Here is a 20131-nt window from a genome sequence, read left to right on the forward strand (position 1 = left end):
TTCCATGAAAGTGTTTCTCGCCAGTCACTGCTTAGGGCTACATCAAGAGGATACAAAACATAGAGATAGAACGTGAAACTACTTTACTGTGTCAAGTTTCAAGAAGCTAGCACAAACAGTGTTGGATTTAGAGTTCCAAATACATGTATCAATATAGGAGAAAACAGAGTGAAACCTAAAAATTCAAACTGTTACTGGAAATGAACGTTTCAACATAGAAGAACGAAATTTGGGGAACCAAGTCGCCTTCGTGTACTCATCATTACCTGAAAGTATCATCCAGTTTGGGTGAAAAAATATTCCCTGAGATTTCTGGAGATTCGTAATTTTTGGAAGCTTGGCAACCCCTTTCCATGAAACTGTTTCTCGCCAGTCACTGCTTAGGGCTACATCAAGAGGAAACAAAACATAGAGAAAGAACCTTAAACTACTTTACTGTGTCAAGTTTCAAGAAGCTAGCACAAACCGTGTTGGATTTAGAGTTCCAAATGCATGTATCAATATAGGAGAAAACAGAGTGAAACCTAAAAATTCAAACTGTTACTGGAAATGAACACTTCAACATAGAAGAACAAAATTTGGGGAACCAAGTCGCCTTAGTGTACTGATCATTACCTGAAAGTATCATCCAGTTTGGGTGAAAAAATATTGGCTGAGATTTCTGGAGATTCGTAATTTTTGGAAGTTTGGCAACCCCTTTCCATGAAAGTGTTTCTCGCCAGTCACTGCTTAGGGCTACATCAAGAGGAAACAAATCATAGAGATAGAACGTGAAACTACTTTACTGTGTCAAGTTTCAAGAAGCTAGCACAAACCGTGTTGGATTCAGAGTTCCAAATACATGTATCAATATAGGAGAAAACAGAGTGAAACCTAAAAATTCAAACTGTTACTGGAAATGAAGGCTTCAACATAGAAGAACGAAATTTGGGGAACCAAGTCGCCTTAGTGAACTGATCATTACCTGAAAGTATCATCCAGTTTGGGTGAAAAAATATTGGCTGAGATTTCTGGACATTCGTGATTTTTGGAAGCTTGGGAACCCCTTTCCATGAAAGTGTTTCTCGCCAGTCACTGCTTAGGGCTACATCAAGAGGAAACAAAACATATAGATAGAACGTGGAACTACTTTACTGTGTCAAGTTTCAAGAAGCTAGCAAAAACCGTGTTTGATTTAGAGTTCCAAATATATGTATCAATATAGGAGAAAACAGTGTGAAACCTAAAAATTCAAACTGTTACTGGAAATGAACACTTCAGCATAGAAGAACGAAATTTGGGGAACCAAGTCGCCTTAGTGTACTGATCATTACCTGAAAGTATCATCCAGTTTGGGTGAAAAAATATTTGCTGAGATTTCTGGAGATTCGTAATTTTTGGAAGCTTGGCAACCCCTTTCCATGAAAGTGTTTCTCGCCAGTCACTGCTTAGGGCTACATCAAGAGGAAACAAAACATAGAGATAGAACGTGGAACTACTTTACTGTGTCAAGTTTCAAGAAGCTAGCAGAAACCGTGTTGGATTTAGAGTTCCAATTACAGGTATCAATATAGGAGAAAACAGAGTGAAACCTAAAAATTCAAACTGTTACTGGAAATGAACGCTTCAACATAGAAGAACGAAATTTGGGGAACCAAGTTGCCTTAGTGTACTGATCATTACCTGAAAGTATAATCCAGTTTGGGTGAAAAAATATTGGCTGAGATTTCTGGAGATTCGTAATTTTTGGAAGCTTGGAAACCCCTTTCCATGAAAGCCTTTCTCGCCAGTCACTGCTTAGGGCTACATCAAGAGGAAACAAAACATAGAGATAGAACGTGGAACTACTTTACTGTGTCAAGTTTCAAGAAGCTAGCACAAACCGTGTTGGATTCAGACTTCCAAATACATCTATCAATATAGGAGAAAACAGAGTGAAACCTAAAAATTCAAACTGTTACTGGAAATGAACGCTTCAACATAGAAGAACGAAATTTGGGGAACCAAGTCGCCTTAGTGTAGTGATCATTACCTGAAAGTATCATCCAGTTTGGGTGAAAAAATATTGGCTGAGATTTCTGGAGATTCGTAATTTTTGGAAGCTTGGCAACCCCTTTCCATGAAAGTCTTTCTCGCCAGTCACTGCTTAGGGCTACATCAAGAGGAAACAAAACATAGAGATAGAACGTGAAACTACTTTACTGTGTCAAGTTTCAAGAAGCTAGCACAAACCGGGTTGGATTTAGAGTTCCAAATGCATCTATCAATATAGGAGAAAACAGATTGATACCTAAAAATTCAAACTGTTAATGGAAATGAACGCTTCAACATAGAAGAACGAAATTTTGGGAACCAAGTCGCCATAGTGTAATGATCATTACCTGAAAGTATCATCCAGTTTGGGTGAAAAAATATTTGCTGAGATTTGTGGAGATTCGTAATTTTTGGAAGCTTGGCATCCCCTTTCCATGAAAGTGTTTCTCGCCAGTCACTGCTTAGTGCTACATCAAGAGGAAAAAAAACATAGAGATAGAACCTGAAACTACTTTACTGTTTCAAGTTTCAAGAAGCTAGCACAAACCGTGTTGGATTCAGAGTTCCAAATATATGTATCAATATAGGAGAAAACAGTTTGAAACCTAAAAATTCAAACTGTTACTGGAAATGAACGCTTCAGCATAGAAGAACGAAATTTGGGGAACCAAGTCGCCTTAGTGTACTGATCATTACCTGAAAGTATCATCCAGTTTGGGTGAAAAAATATTTGCTGAGATTTCTGGAGTTTCGTAATTTTTGGAAGCTTGGCAACCCCTTTCCATGAAAGTGTTTCTCGCCAGTCACTGCTTAGGGCTACATCAAGAGGAAACAAAACATAGAGATAGAACGTGAAACTACTTTACTGTGTCAAGTTTCAAGAAGCTAGCACAAACCGTGTTGGATTTAGAGTTCCAAATACATGTATCAATATAGGAGAAAACAGAGTGAAATCTAAAAATTCAAACTGTTACTGGATATGAACGCTTCAACATATAAGAACGAAATTTGGGGAACCAAGTCGCCTTAGTGTACTGATCATTAACTGAAAGTATCATCCAGTTTGGGTGAAAAAATATTTGCTGAGATTTCTGGAGATTCGTAATTTTTGGAAGCTTGGCAACCCCTTTCCATGAAAGTGTTTCTCGCCAGTCACTGCTTAGGGCTACATCAAGAGGAAACAAAACATAGAGATAGAACGTGGAACTACTTTACTGTGTCAAGTTTCAAGAAGCTAGCACAAACCGTGTTGGATTCAGAGTTCCAAATATATGTATCAATATAGGAGAAAACAGTGTGAAACCTAAAAATTCAAACTGTTACTGGAAATGAACGCTTCAGCATAGAAGAACGAAATTTGGGGAACCAAGTCGCCTTAGTGTACTGATCATTACCTGAAAGTATCATCCAGTTTGGGTGAAAAAATATTTGCTGAGATTTCTGGAGTTTCGTAATTTTTGGAAGCTTGGCAACCCCTTTCCATGAAAGTGCTTCTCGCCAGTCACTGCTTCGGGCTACATCAAGAGGAAACAAAACATAGACATAGAACTTGAAACTACTTTACTGTGTCAAGTTTCAAGAAGCTAGCACAAACCGTGTAGGATTCAGAGTTCCAAATATATGTATCAAAATAGGAAAAAACAGAGTGAAACCTAAAAATTCAAACTGTTACTGGAAATGAACGCTTCAACATAGAAGAACAAAATTTGGGGAACCAAGTCGCATTAGTGTACTGATCATTACCTGACAGTATCATCCAGTTTGGGTGAAAAAATATTGGCTGAGATCTGGAGATTCGTAATTTTTGGAAGCTTGGCAACCCCTTTCCATGAAAGCGTTTCTCGCCAGTCACTGCTTAGGGCTACATCAAGAGGAAACAAAACATAGAGATAGAACCTGAAACTACTTTACTGTGTCAAGTTTCAAGAAGCTAGCACAAACCGTGTTGGATTTAGACTTCCAAATACATGTATCAATATAGGAGAAAACAGAGTGAAACCTAAAAATTCAAACTGTTAATGGAAATGAACGCTTCAACATAGAAGAACGAAATTTGGGGAACCAAGTCGCCTTAGTGTACTGATCATTACCTGAAAGTATCATCTAGTTTGGGTGAAAAAATATTGGCTGAGATTTCTGGAGATTCATAATTTTTTGGAGCTTGGCAACCCCTTTCCATGAAAGTGTTTCTCGCCAGTCACTGCTTAGGGCTACATCAAGAGGAAACAAAACATATAGATAGAACGTGGAAATACTTTACTGTGTCAAGTTTCAAGAAGCTAGCACAAACCGTGTTCGATTTAGAGTTCCAAATACATGTATCAATATAGGAGAAAACAGAGTGAAACCTAAAAATTCAAACTGTTACTGGAAATGAACGCTTCAACATAGAAGAACGAAATTTGGGGAACCAAGTCGCCTTAGTGTACTGATCATTACCTGAAAGTATCATCCAGTTTGGGTGAAAAATATTGGCTGAGATATCTGGAAATTAGTAATTTTTGGAAGCTTGGCAACCCCTTTCCATGAAAGTGTTTCTCGCCAGTCACTGCTTAGGGCTACATCAAGAGGAAACAAAACATATAGATAGAACGTGGAACTACTTTACTGTGTCAAGTTTTAAGAAGCTAGCACAAACCGTGTTGGATTTAGAGTTCCAAATACATGTATCAATATAGGAGAAAACAGAGTGAAACCTAAAAATTCAAACTGTTACTGGAAATGAACGTTTCAACATAGAAGAACGAAATTTGGGGAACCAAGTCTCCTTCGTGTACTCATCATTACCTGAAAGTATCATCCAGTTTGGGTGAAAAAATATTCCCTGAGATTTTGGAGATTCGTAATTTTTGGAAGCTTGGCAACCCCTTTCCATGAAACTGTTTCTCGCCAGTCACTGCTTAGGGCTACATCAAGAGGAAACAAAACATAGAGATAGAACGTGAAACTACTTTACTGTGTCAAGTTTCAAGAAGCTAGCACAAACCGTGTTGGATTCAGAGTTCCAAATACATGTATCAATATAGGAGAAAACAGAGTGAAACCTAAAAATTCAAACTGTTACTGGAAATGAACGCTTCAACCTAGAAGAACGAAATTTGGGGAACCAAGTCACCTTAGTGTACTGATCATTACCTGAAAGTATCATCCAGTTTGGGTGAAAAAATATTGGCTGAGATTTCTGGAAATTCGTAATTTTTGGAAGCTTGGCAACCCCTTTCCATGAAAGTGTTTCTCGCCAGTCACTGCTTAGGTCTACATCAAGAGGAAACAAAACATATAAATAGAACGTGGAACTACTTTACTGTGTCAAGTTTCAAGAAGCTAGCACAAACCGTGTTGGATTTAGAGTTCCAAATACATGTATCAATATAGGAGAAAACAGAGTGAAACCTAAAAATTCAAACTGTTACTGGAAATGAACGCTTCAACATAGAAGAACGAAATTTGGGGAACCAAGTCGCCTTAGTGTAGTGATCATTACCTGAAAGTATCATCCAGTTTGGGTGAAAAAATATTGGCTGAGATTTCTGGAGATTCGTTATTTTTGGAAGCTTGGCAACCCCTTTCCATGATAGTGTTTCTCGCCAGTCACTGATAGTGCTACATCAAGAGGAAACAAAACATAGAGATAGAACGTGAAACTACTTTACTGTGTCAAGTTTCAAGAAGCTAGCACAAACCGTGTTGGATTTAGAGTTCCAAATACATGTATCAATATGGGAGAAAACAGAGTGAAACCTAAAAATTCAAACTGTTACTGGAAATGAACGTTTCAACATAGAAGAACGAAATTTGGGGAACCAAGTCGCCTTCGTGTACTCATCATTACCTGAAAGTATCATCCAGTTTGGGTGAAAAAATATTGGCTGAGATTTCTGGAGATTCGTAATTTTTGGAAGCTTGGCAACCCCTTTCCATGAAAGTGTTTCTCGCCAGTCACTGCTTAGGGCTACAACAAGAGGAAACAAAACATAGAGATAGAACGTGAAACTACTTTACTGTGTCAAGTTTCAAGAAGCTAGCACAAACCGTGTTGGATTCAGAGTTCCAAATATATGTATCAATATAGGAGAAAACAGTGTGAAACCTAAAAATTCAAACTCTTACTGGAAATGAACGCTTCAGCATAGAAGAACGAAATTTGGGGAACCATGTCGCCTTAGTGTACTGATCATTACCTGAAAGTATCATCCAGTTTGGGTGAAAAAATATTTGCTGAGATTTCTGGAGTTTCATAATTCTTGGAAGCTTGGCAACCCCTTTCCATGAAAGTGTTTATCGCCAGTCACTGCTTCGGGCTACATCAAGAGGAAACAAAACAAAGAGATAGAACGTGAAACTACTTTACTGTGTCAAGTTTCAAGAAGCTAGCACAAACCGTGTAGGATTCAGAGTTCCAAATATATGTATCAAAATAGGAAAAAATAGAGTGAAACCTAAAAATTCAAACTCTTACTGGAAATGAACGCTTTAACATAGAAGAACGAAATTTGGGGAACCAAGTCGCCTTAGTGTAGTGATCATTACCTGAAAGTATCATCCAGTTTGGGTGAAAAAATATTGGCTGAGATTTCTGGAAATTCGTAATTTTTTGAAGCTTGGCAACCCCTTTCCATGAAAGCCTTTCTCACCAGTCACTGCTTAGGGCTACATCAAGAGGAAACAAAAGATAGAGATAGAACGTGAAACTACTTTACTGTGCCAAGTTTCAAGAAGCTAGCACAAACCGTGTTGGATTTAGAGTACCAAATACATGTATCAGTATAGGAGAAAACAGAGTGAAACCTAAAAATTCAAACTGTTACTGGAAATGAACGCTTCAACATACAAGAACGAAATTTGGGGAACCAAGTCGCAATACTGTACTGATCATTACCTGAAAGTATCATCCAGTTTGTGTGAAAAAATATTGGCTGAGATTTCTGGAGATTCGTAATTTTTGGAAGCTTGGCAACCCCTTTCCATGAAAGTGTTTCTCGCCAGTCACTGCTTAGGGCTACAGCAAGAGGAAACAAAACATAGAGATAGAACGTGAAACTACTTTACTGTGTCAAGTTTCAAGAAGCTAGCACAAACCGTGTTGGATTCAGAGTTCCAAATACATGTATCAATATAGGAGAAAACAGAGTGAAACCTAAAAATTCAAACTGTTACTGGAAATGATCGCTTCAACATAGAAGAACGAAATTTGGGGAACCAAGTCGCCTTAGTGTACTGATCATTACCTGAAAGTATCATCCAGTTTGGGTGAAAAAATATTGGCTGAGATTTCTTGAGATTCGTAATTTTTGGAAGCTTGGCAACCCCTTTCCATGAAAGCGTTTCTCGCCAGTCACTGCTTACGGCTACATCAAGAGGAAACAAAAAATAGTGATAGAACGTGAAACTACTTTACTGTGTCAAGTTTCAAGAAGCTAGCACAAACCGTGTTGGATTTAGAGTTCCAAATACATGTATCAATATAGGAGAAAACAGAGTGAAACCTAAAAATTCAAACTGTTACTGGAAATGAACGTTTCAACATAGAAGAACGAAATTTGGGCAACCAAGTCGCCTTCGTGTACTCATCATTACCTGAAAGTATCATCCAGTTTGGGTGAAAAAATATTGGCTGAGATTTCTGGAGATTCGTAATTTTTGGAAGCTTGGCAACCCATTTCCATGAAAGTGTTTCTCGCCAGTCACTGCTTAGGGCTACATCAAGAGGAAACAAAACATAGAGATAGAACGTGGAACTACTTTACTGTGTCAAGTTTCAAGAAGCTAGCACAAACCGTGTTGGATTCAGAGTTCCAAATACATGTATCAATATAGGAGAAAACAGAGTGAAACCTAAAAATTCAAACTGTTACTGGAAATGAACGCTTCAACATAGAAGAACGAAATTTGGGGAACCAAGTCGCCTTAGTGTAGTGATCATTACCTGAAAGTATCATCCAGTTTGGGTGAAAAAATATTGGCTGAGATTTCTGGAGATTCGTAATTTTTGGAAGCTTTGCAACCCCTTTCCATGAAAGTGTATCTCATCAGTCACTGCTTAGTGCTACATCAAGAGGAAACAAAACATAGAGATAGAACGTGAAACTACTTTACTGTGTCAAGTTTCAAGAAGCTAGCACAAACCGTGTTGGATTTAGAGTTCCAAATACATGTATCAATATAGGAGAAAACAGAGTGAAACCTAAAAATTCAAACTGTTACTGGAAATGAACGCTTCAACATAGAAGAACAAAATTTGGGAACCAAGTCGCCTTAGTGTACTGATCATTACCTGAAAGTATCATCCAGTTTGGGTGAAAAAATATTCCCTGAGATTTCTGGAGATTCGTAATTTTTGGAAGCTTGGCAACCCCTTTCCTTGAAAGTGTTTCTCGCCAGTCACTGCTTCGGGCTACATCAAGAGGAAACAAAACATAGAGATAGAACGTGAAACTACTTTACTGTGTCAAGTTTCAAGAAGCTAGCACAAACCGTTTAGGATTCAGAGTTCCAAATATATGTATCAAAATAGGAAAAAAAAGAGTGAAACCTAAAAATTCAAACTCTTACTGGAAATGAACGCTTCAACATAGAAGAACGAAATTTGGGGAACCAAGTCGCCTTAGTGTAGTGATCATTACCTGAAAGTATCATCCAGTTTGGGTGAAAAAATATTGGCTGAGATTTCTGGAAATTCGTAATTTTTTGAAGCTTGGCAACCCCTTTCCATGAAAGCCTTTCTCGCCAGTCACTGCTTAGGGCTACATCAAGAGGAAACAAAAGATAGAGATAGAACGTGAAACTACTTTACTGTGCCACGTTTCAAGAAGCTAGCACAAACCGTGTTGGATTTAGAGTACCAAATACATGTATCAGTATAGGAGAAAACAGAGTGAAACCTAAAAATTCAAACTGTTACTGGAAATGAACGCTTCAACATACAAGAACGAAATTTGGGGAACCAAGTCGCAATACTGTACTGATCATTACCTGAAAGTATCATCCAGTTTGTGTAAAAAAATATTGGCTGAGATTTCTGGAGATTCGTAATTTTTGGAAGCTTGGCAACCCCTTTCCATGAAAGTGTTTCTCGCCAGTCAATGCTTAGGGCTACATCAAGAGGAAACAAAACATAGAGATAGAACGTGAAACTACTTTACTGTGTCAAGTTTCAAGAAGCTAGCACAAACCGTGTTGGATTCAGAGTTCCAAATACATGTATCAATATAGGAGAAAACAGAGTGAAACCTAAAAATTCAAACTGTTACTGGATATGATCGCTTCAACATAGAAGAACGAAATTTGGGGAACCAAGTCGCCTTAGTGTACTGATCATTACCTGAAAGTATCATCCAGTTTGGGTGAAAAAATATTGGCTGAGATTTCTTGAGATTCGTAATTTTTGGAAGCTTGGCAACCCCTTTCCATGAAAGCGTTTCTCGCCAGTCACTGCTTACGGCTACATCAAGAGGAAACAAAACATAGAGATAGAACCTGAAACTACTTTACTGTGTCAAGTTTCAAGAAGCTAGCACAAACCGTGTTGGATTTAGAGTTCCAAATACATGTATCAATATAGGAGAAAACAGAGTGAAACCTAAAAATTCAAACTGTTACTGGAAATGAACGTTTCAACATAGAAGAACGAAATTTGGGGAACCAAGTCGCCTTAGTGTACTGATCATTACCTGAAAGTATCATCCAGTTTGGGTGAAAAAATATTTGCTGAGATTTCTGGAGATTCGTAATTTTTGGAAGCTTGGCAACCCCTTTCCATGAAAGTGTTTCTCGCCAGTCACTGCTTAGGGCTTCATCAAGAGGAAACAAAACATAGAGATAGAACGTGGAACTACTTTACTGTGTCAAGTTTCAAGAAGCTAGCACAAACCGTGTTGGATTCAGAGTTCCAAATACATGTATCAATATAGGAGAAAACAGAGTGAAACCTAAAAATTCAAACTGTTACTGGAAATGAACGCTTCAACATAGAAGAACGAAATTTGGGGAACCAAGTCGCCTTAGTGTAGTGATCATTACCTGAAAGTATCATCCAGTTTGGGTGAAAAAATATTGGCTGAGATTTCTGGAGATTCGTAATTTTTGGAAGCTTGGCAACCCCTTTCCATGAAAGTGTATCTCATCAGTCACTGCTTAGTGCTACATCAAGAGGAAACAAAACATAGAGATAGAACGTGAAACTACTTTACTGTGTCAAGTTTTAAGAAGCTAGCACAAACCGTGTTGGATTTAGAGTTCCAAATACATGTATCAATATAGGAGAAAACAGAGTGAAACCTAAAAATTCAAACTGTTACTGGAAATGAACGCTTCAACATAGAAGAACAAAATTTGGGGAACCAAGTCGCCTTAGTGTACTGATCATTACCTGAAAGTATCATCCAGTTTGGGTGAAAAAATATTGGCTGAGATTTCTGGAGATTCGTAATTTTTGGAAGCTTGGCAACCCCTTTCCATGAAAGTGTTTCTCGCCAGTCACTGCTTAGCGCTACATCAAGAGGAAACAAAACATAGAGATAGAACATGAAACTACTTTACTGTGTCAAGTTTCAAGAAGCTAGCACAAACCGTGTTGGATTCAGAGTTCCAAATACATGTATCAATATAGGAGAAAACAGAGTGAAACCTAAAAATTCAAACTGTTACTGGAAATGAACACTTCAACATAGAAGAACGAAATTTGGGGAACCAAGTCGCCTTAGTGAACTGATCATTACCTGAAAGTATCATCCAGTTTGGGTGAAAAAATATTGGCTGAGATTTCTGGAAATTCGTAATTTTTGGAAGCTTGGCAACCCCTTTCCATGAAACTGTTTCTCGCCAGTCACTGCTTAGGGCTACATCAAGAGGAAACAAAACATAGAGATAGAACGTGAAACTACTTTACTGTGTCAAGTTTCAAGAAGCTACCACAAACCGTGTTGGATTCAGAGTTCCAAATACATGTATCAATATAGGAGAAAACAGAGTGAAACCTAAAAATTCAAACTGTTACTGGAAATGAACGCTTCAACATAGAAGAACGAAATTTGGGGAACCAAGTCGACTTAGTGTAGTGATCATTACCTGAAAGTATCATCCAGTTTGGGTTAAAAAATATTGGCTGAGATTTCTGGAGATTCGTTATTTTTGGAAGCTTGGCAACCCCTTTCCATGAAAGTGTTTCTCGCCAGTCACTGCTTAGTGCTACATCAAGAGGAAACAAAACATAGAGATAGAACGTGAAACTACTTTACTGTGTCAAGTTTCAAGAAGCTAGCACAAACCGTGTTGGATTTAGAGTTCCAAATACATGTATCAATATAGGAGAAAACAGAGTGAAACCTAAAAATTCAAACTGTTACTGGAAATGAACGCTTCAACATAGAAGAATGAAATTTGGGGAACCAAGTCGCCTTAGTGTACTGATCATTACCTGAAAGTATCATCCAGTTTGGGTGAAAAAATATTTGCTGAGATTTCTGGAGATTCGTAATTTTTGGAAGCTTGGCAACCCCTTTCCATGAAAGTGTTTCTGGCCAGTCACTGCTTAGGGCTACATCAAGAGGAAACAAAACATATAGATAGAACGTGGAACTACTTTACTGTGTCAAGTTTCAAGAAGCTAGCACAAACCGTGTTGGATTTAGAGTTCCAAATACATGTATCAATATAGGAGAAAACAGAGTGAAACCTAAAATTTCAAACTGTTACTGGAAATGAACGTTTCAACATAGAAGAACGAAATTTGGGGAACCAAGTCGCCTTCGTGTACTCATCATTACCTGAAAGTATCATCCAGTTTGGGTGAAAAAATATTCCCTGAGATTTCTGGAGATTCGTAATTTTTGGAAGCTTGGCAAACCCTTTCCATGAAACTGTTTCTCGCCAGTCACTGCTTAGGGCTACATCAAGAGGAAACAAAACATAGAGATAGAACGTGAAACTACTTTACTGTGTCAAGTTTCAAGAAGCTAGCACAAACCGTGTTGGATTCAGAGTTCCAAATACATGTATCAATATAGGAGAAAACAGAGTGAAACCTAAAAATTCAAACTGTTACTGGAAATGAACGCTTCAACATAGAAGAACGAAATTTGGGGAACCAAGTCGACTTAGTGTACTGATCATTATGTGAATGTATCATCCAGTTTGGGTGAAAAAATATTGGCTGAGATTTCTGGAGATTCGTAATTTTTGGAAGCTTGGAAACCCCTTTCCATGAAAGTGTTGCTCGCCAGTCACTGCTTAGGGCTACATCAAGAGGAAACAAAACATAGAGATAGAACGTGGAACTATTTTACTGTGTCAAGTTTCAAGAAGCTAGCACAAACCGTGTTGGATTTAGAGTTCCAAATACATGTATCAATATAGGAGAAAACAGAGTGAAACCTAAAAATTCAAACTGTTACTGGAAATGAACGCTTCAACATAGAAGAACGAAATTTGGGGAACCAAGTCGCCTTAGTGTAGTGATCATTACCTGAAAGTATCATCCAGTTTGGGTGAAAAAATATTGGCTGAGATTTCTGGAGATTCGTAATTTTTGGAAGCTTGGCAACCCCTTTCCATGAAAGTGTTCCTCGCCAGTCACTGCTTAGTGCTACATCAAGAGGAAACAACACATAGAGATAGAACGTGAAACTACTTTACTGTGTCAAGTTTCAAGAAGCTAGCACAAACCGTGTTGGATTCAGAGTTCCAAATACATGTATCAATATAGGAGAAAACAGAGTGAAACCTAAAAATTCAAACTGTTACTGGAATTGAACGTTTCAACATAGAAGAACGAAATTTGGGGAACCAAGTCGCCTTCGTGTACTCATCATTACCTGAAAGTATCATCCAGTTTGGGTGAAAAAATATTGGCTGAGATTTCTGGAGATTCGTAATTTTTGGAAGCTTGGCAACCCCTTTCCATGAAACTGTTTCTCGCCAGTCACTGCTTAGGGCTACATCAAGAGGAAACAAAACATAGAGATAGAACCTTAAACTACTTTACTGTGTAAAGTTTCAAGAAGATAGCACAAACAGTGTTGGATTTAGAGTTCCAAATACATGTATCAATATAGGAGAAAACAGAGTGAAACCTAAAAATTCAAACTGTTACTGGAAATGAACGCTTCAACATAGAAGAACGAAATTTGGGGAACCAAGTCGCCTTAGTGTACTGATCATTACCTGAAAGTATCATCCAGTTTGGGTGAAAAAATATTGGCTGAGATTTCTGGAGATTCGTAATTTTTGGAAGCTTGGCAACCCCTTTCCATGAAAGTGTTTCTCGCCAGTCACTGCTTAGGGCTACATCAAGAGGAAACAAAACATAGAGATAGAACGTGGAACTACTTTACTGTGTCAAGTTTCAAGAAGCTAGCACAAACCGAGTTGGATTCAGAGTTCAAAATACATGTATCAATATAGGAGAAACAGAGTGAAACCTAAAAATTCAAACTGTTACTGGAAATGAACGCTTCAACATAGAAGAACGAAATTTGGGGAACCAAGTCGCCTTAGTGTAGTGATCATTACCTGAAAGTATCATCCAGTTTGGGTGGAAAAATATTGGCTGAGATTTCTGGAGATTCGTAATTTTTGGAAGCTTGGCAACCCCTTTCCATGAAAGTGTTTCTCACCAGTCACTACTTAGTGCTACATCAAGAGGAAACAAAACATAGAGATAGAACGTGAAACTACTTTACTGTCTCAAGTTTCAAGAAGCTAGCACAAACCGTGTTGGATTTAGAGTTCCAAATACATGTATCAATATAGGAGAAAACAGAGTGAAACCTAAAAATTCAAACTGTTACTGGAAATGAACGTTTCAACATAGAAGAACGAAATTTGGGGAACCAAGTCGCCTTCGTGTACTCATCATTACCTGAAAGTATCATCCAGTTTGGGTGAAAAAATATTCCCTGAGATTTCTGGAGATTCGTAATTTTTGGAAGCTTGGCAACCCCTTTCCATGAAACTGTTTCTCGCCAGTCACTGCTTAGGGCTACATCAAGAGGAAACAAAACATAGAGATAGAACGTGAAACTACTTTACTGTGTCAAGTTTCAAGAAGCTAGCACAAACCGTGTTGGATTCAGAGTTCCAAATACATGTATCAATATAGGAGAAAACAGAGTGTAACCTAAAAATTCAAACTGTTACTGGAAATGAACGCTTCAACATAGAAGAACGAAATTTGGGGAACCAAGTTGCCTTAGTGTACTGATCATTACCTGAAAGTATCATCCAGTTTGGGTGAAAAAATATTGGCTGAGATTTCTGGAGATTCGTAATTTTTGGAAGCTTGGAAACCCCTTTCCATGAAAGCCTTTCTCGCCAGTCACTGCTTAGGGCTACATCAAGAGGAAACAAAACATAGAGATAGAACGTGGAACTACTTTACTGTGTCAAGTTTCAAGAAGCTAGCACAAACCGTGTTGGATTCAGAGTTCCAAATACATGTATCAATATAGGAGAAAACAGAGTGAAACCTAAAAATTCAAACTGTTACTGGAAATGAACGCTTCAACATAGAAGAACGAAATTTGGGGAACCAAGTCGCCTTAGTGTAGTGATCATTACCTGAAAGTATCATCCAGTTTGGGTGAAAAAATATTGACTGAGATTTCTGGAGATTCGTAATTTTTGGAAGCTTGGCAACCCCTTTCCATGAAAGTCTTTCTCGCCAGTCACTGCTTAGGGCTACATCAAGAGGAAACAAAACATAGAGATAGAACGTGAAACTACTTTACTGTGTCAAGTTTCAAGAAGCTAGCACAAACCGTGTTGGATTTAGAGTACCAAATACATGTATCAGTATAGTAGAAAACAGAGTGAAACCTAAAAATTCAAACTGTTACTGGAAATGAACGCTTCAACATAGAAGAACGAAATTTGGGGAACCAAGTCGCAATACTGTACTGATCATTTCCTGAAAGTATCATCCAGTTTGTGTGAAAAAATATTGGCTGAGATTTCTGGAGATTCGTAATTTTTGGAAGCTTGGCAACCCCTTTCCATGAAAGTGTTTCTCGCCAGTCACTGCTTAGGGCTACAGCAAGAGGAAACAAAACATAGAGATAGAACGTGAAACTACTTTACTGTGTCAAGTTTCAAGAAGCTAGCACAAACCGTGTTGGATTCAGAGTTCCAAATACATGTATCAATATAGGAGAAAACAGAGTGAAACCTAAAAATTCAAACTGTTACTGGAAATGATCGCTTCAACATAGAAGAACGAAATTTGGGGAACCAAGTCGCCCTAGTGTACTGATCATTACCTGAAAGTATCATCCAGTTTGGGTGAAAAAATATTGGCTGAGATTTCTTGAGATTCGTAATTTTTGGAAGCTTGGCAACCCCTTTCCATGAAAGCGTTTCTCGCCAGTCACTGCTTACGGCTACATAAAGAGGAAACAAAACATAGAGATAGAACCTGAAACTACTTTACTGTGTCAAGTTTCAAGAAGCTAGCACAAACCGTGTTGGATTTAGTGTTCCAAATATATGTATCAATATAGGAGAAAACAGAGTGAAACCTAAAAATTCAAACTGTTACTGGAAATGAACGCTTCAACATAAAAGAACGAAATTTGGGGAACCAAGTCGCCTTAGTGTACTGATCATTACTTGAAAGTATCATCCAGTTTGGGTGAAAAAATATTTGCTGAGATTTCTGGAGATTCGTAATTTTTGGAAGCTTGGCAACCCCTTTCCATGAAAGTGTTTCTCGCCAGTCACTGCTTAGGGCTACATCAAGAGGAAACAAAACATAGAGATAGAACGTGGAACTACTTTACTGTGTCAAGTTTCAAGAAGCTAGCACAAACCGAGTTGGATTCAGAGTTCAAAATACATGTATCAATATAGGAGAAACAGAGTGAAACCTAAAAATTCAAACTGTTACTGGAAATGAACGCTTCAACATAGAAGAACGAAATTTGGGGAACCAAGTCGCCTTAGTGTAGTGATCATTACCTGAAAGTATCATCCAGTTTGGGTGAAAAAATATTGGCTGAGATTTCTGGAGATTCGTAATTTTTGGAAGCTTGGCAACCCCTTTCCATGAAAGTGTTTCTCACCAGTCACTACTTAGTGCTACATCAAGAGGAAACAAAACATAGAGATAGAACGTGAAACTACTTTACTGTCTCAAGTTTCAAGAAGCTAGCACAAACCGTGTTGGATTTAGAGTTCCAAATACATGTATCAATATAGGAGAAAACAGAGTGAAACCTAAAAATTCAAACTGTTACTGGAAATGAACGTTTCAACATAGAAGAACGAAATTTGGGGAACCAAGTCGCCTTCGTGTACTCATCATTACCTGAAAGTATCATCCAGTTTGGGTGAAAAAATATTCCCTGAGATTTCTGGAGATTCGTAATTTTTGGAAGCTTGGCAACCCCTTTCCATGAAACTGTTTCTCGCCAGTCACTGCTTAGGGCTACATCAAGAGGAAACAAAACATAGAGATAGAACGTGAAACTACTTTACTGTGTCAAGTTTCAAGAAGCTAGCACAAACCGTGTTGGATTCAGAGTTCCAAATACATGTATCAATATAGGAGAAAACAGAGTGTAACCTAAAAATTCAAACTGTTACTGGAAATGAACGCTTCAACATAGAAGAACGAAATTTGGGGAACCAAGTTGCCTTAGTGTACTGATCATTACCTGAAAGTATCATCCAGTTTGGGTGAAAAAATATTGGCTGAGATTTCTGGAGATTCGTAATTTTTGGAAGCTTGGAAACCCCTTTCCATGAAAGCCTTTCTCGCCAGTCACTGCTTAGGGCTACATCAAGAGGAAACAAAACATAGAGATAGAACGTGGAACTACTTTACTGTGTCAAGTTTCAAGAAGCTAGCACAAACCGTGTTGGATTCAGAGTTCCAAATACATGTATCAATATAGGAGAAAACAGAGTGAAACCTAAAAATTCAAACTGTTACTGGAAATGAACGCTTCAACATAGAAGAACGAAATTTGGGGAACCAAGTCGCCTTAGTGTAGTGATCATTACCTGAAAGTATCATCCAGTTTGGGTGAAAAAATATTGACTGAGATTTCTGGAGATTCGTAATTTTTGGAAGCTTGGCAACCCCTTTCCATGAAAGTCTTTCTCGCCAGTCACTGCTTAGGGCTACATCAAGAGGAAACAAAACATAGAGATAGAACGTGAAACTACTTTACTGTGTCAAGTTTCAAGAAGCTAGCACAAACCGTGTTGGATTTAGAGTACCAAATACATGTATCAGTATAGTAGAAAACAGAGTGAAACCTAAAAATTCAAACTGTTACTGGAAATGAACGCTTCAACATAGAAGAACGAAATTTGGGGAACCAAGTCGCAATACTGTACTGATCATTTCCTGAAAGTATCATCCAGTTTGTGTGAAAAAATATTGGCTGAGATTTCTGGAGATTCGTAATTTTTGGAAGCTTGGCAACCCCTTTCCATGAAAGTGTTTCTCGCCAGTCACTGCTTAGGGCTACATCAAGAGGAAACAAAACATAGAGATAGAACGTGGAACTACTTTACTGTGTCAAGTTTCAGGAAGCTAGCACAAACCGGGTTGGATTTAGAGTTCCAAATACATCTATCATTCTATGAGAAAAAAGAGTGATACCTAAAAATTCAAACTGTTAATGGAAATGAACGCTTCAACATAGAAGAACGAAATTTGGGGAACCAAGTCGCCTTAGTGTACTGATCATTACCTGAAAGTATCATCTAGTTTGGGTGAAAAAATATTGGCTGAGATTTCTGGAGATTCGTAATTTTTTGAAGCTTGGCAACCCCTTTCCATGAAAGTGTTTCTCGCCAGTCACTGCTTAGGGCTACATCAAGAGGAAACAAAACATAGAGATAGAACATGGAACTACTTTACTGTGTCAAGTTTCAAGAAGCTAGCACAAACCGTGTTGGATTCAGAGTTCCAAATACATGTATCAATATAGGAGAAAACAGAGTGAAACCTAAAAATTCAAACTGTTACTGGAAATGAACGCTTCAACATAGAAGAACGAAATTTGGGGAACCAAGTTGCCTTAGTGTACTGATCATTACCTGAAAGTATCATCCAGTTTGGGTGAAAAAATATTGGCTGAGATTTCTGGAGATTCGTAATTTTTGGAAGCTTGGAAACCCCTTTCCATGAAAGCCTTTCTCGCCAGTCACTGCTTAGGGCTACATCAAGAGGAAACAAAACATGGAGATAGAACGTGGAACTACTTTACTGTGTCAAGTTTCAAGAAGCTAGCACAAACCGTGTTGGATTCAGAGTTCCAAATACATGTATCAATATAGGAGAAAACAGAGTGAAACCTAAAAATTCAAACTGTTACTGGAAATGAACGCTTCAACATAGAAGAACGAAATTTGGTGAACCAAGTCGCCTTAGTGTAGTGATCATTACCTGAAAGTATCATCCAGTTTGGGTGAAAAAATATTGGCTGAGATTTCTGGAGATTCGTAATTTTTGGAAGCTTGGCAACCCCTTTCCATGAAAGTCTTTCTCGCCAGTCACTGCTTAGGGCTACATCAAGAGGAAACAAAACATAGAGATAGAACGTGAAACTACTTTACTGTGTCAAGTTTCAAGAAGCTAGCACAAACCGGGTTGGATTTAGAGTTCCAAATGCATCTATCAATATAGGAGAAAACAGAATGATACCTAAAAATTCAAACTGTTAATGGAAATGAATGCTTCAACATAGAAGAACGAAATTTGGGGAACCAAGTCGCCTTAGTGTACTGATCATTACCTGAAAGTATCATCTAGTTTGGGTGAAAAAATATTGGCTGAGATTTCTGGAGATTCATAATTTTTTGAAGCTTGGCAACCCCTTTCCATGAAAGTGTTTCTCGCCAGTCACTGCTTAGGGCTACATCAAGAGGAAACAAAACATATAGATAGAACGTGGAAATACTTTACTGTGTCAAGTTTCAAGAAGCTAGCACAAACCGTGTTCGATTTAGAGTTCCAAATACATGTATCAATATAGGAGAAAACAGAGTGAAACCTAAAAATTCAAACTGTTACTGGAAATGAACGCTTCAACATAGAAGAACGAAATTTGGGGAACCAAGTCGCCTTAGTGTACTGATCATTACCTGAAAGTATCATCCAGTTTGGGTGAAAAAATATTGGCTGAGATATCTGGAAATTAGTAATTTTTGGAAGCTTGGCAACCCCTTTCCATGAAAGTGTTTCTCGCCAGTCACTGCTTAGGGCTACATCAAGAGGAAACAAAACATATAGATAGAACGTGGAACTACTTTACTGTGTCAAGTTTTAAGAAGCTAGCACAAACCGTGTTGGATTTAGAGTTCCAAATACATGTATCAATATAGGAGAAAACAGAGTGAAACCTAAAAATTCAAACTGTTAATGGAAATGAACGTTTCAACATAGAAAAACGAAATTTGGGGAACCAAGTCGCCTTCGTGTACTCATCATTACCTGAAAGTATCATCCAGTTTGGGTGAAAAAATATTCCCTGAGATTTCTGGAGATTCGTAATTTTTGGAAGCTTGGCAACCCCTTTCCATGAAACTGTTTCTCGCCAGTCACTGCTTAGGGCTACATCAAGAGGAAACAAAACATAGAGATAGAACATGAAACTACTTTACTGTGTCAAGTTTCAAGAAGCTAGCACAAACCGTGTTGGATTCAGAGTTCCAAATACATGTATCAATATAGGAGAAAACAGAGTGAAACCTAAAAATTCAAACTGTTACTGGAAATGTACGCTTCAACATAGAAGAACGAAATTTGGGGAACCAAGTCGCCTTAGTGTATTGATCATTACCTGAAAGTATCATCCAGTTTGGGTGAAAAAATATTGGCTGAGATTTCTGGAGATTCGTTATTTTTGGAAGCTTGGCAACCCCTTTCCATGAAAGTGTTTCTCGCCAGTCACTGCTTAGTGCTACATCAAGAGGAAACAAAACATAGAGATAGAACGTGAAACTACTTTACTGTGTCAAGTTTCAAGAAGCTAGCACAAACCGTGTTGGATTTAGAGTTCCAAATACATGTATCAATATAGGAGAAAACAGAGTGAAACCTAAAAATTCAAACTGTTACTGGAAATAAATGTTTCAACATAGAAGAACGAAATTTGGGGAACCAAGTCGC

This window comes from Spermophilus citellus (assembly GCF_964194105.1).
Source record: "Spermophilus citellus genome assembly, chromosome: X".
In the NCBI taxonomy this organism is placed as follows: domain Eukaryota; kingdom Metazoa; phylum Chordata; class Mammalia; order Rodentia; family Sciuridae; genus Spermophilus; species Spermophilus citellus.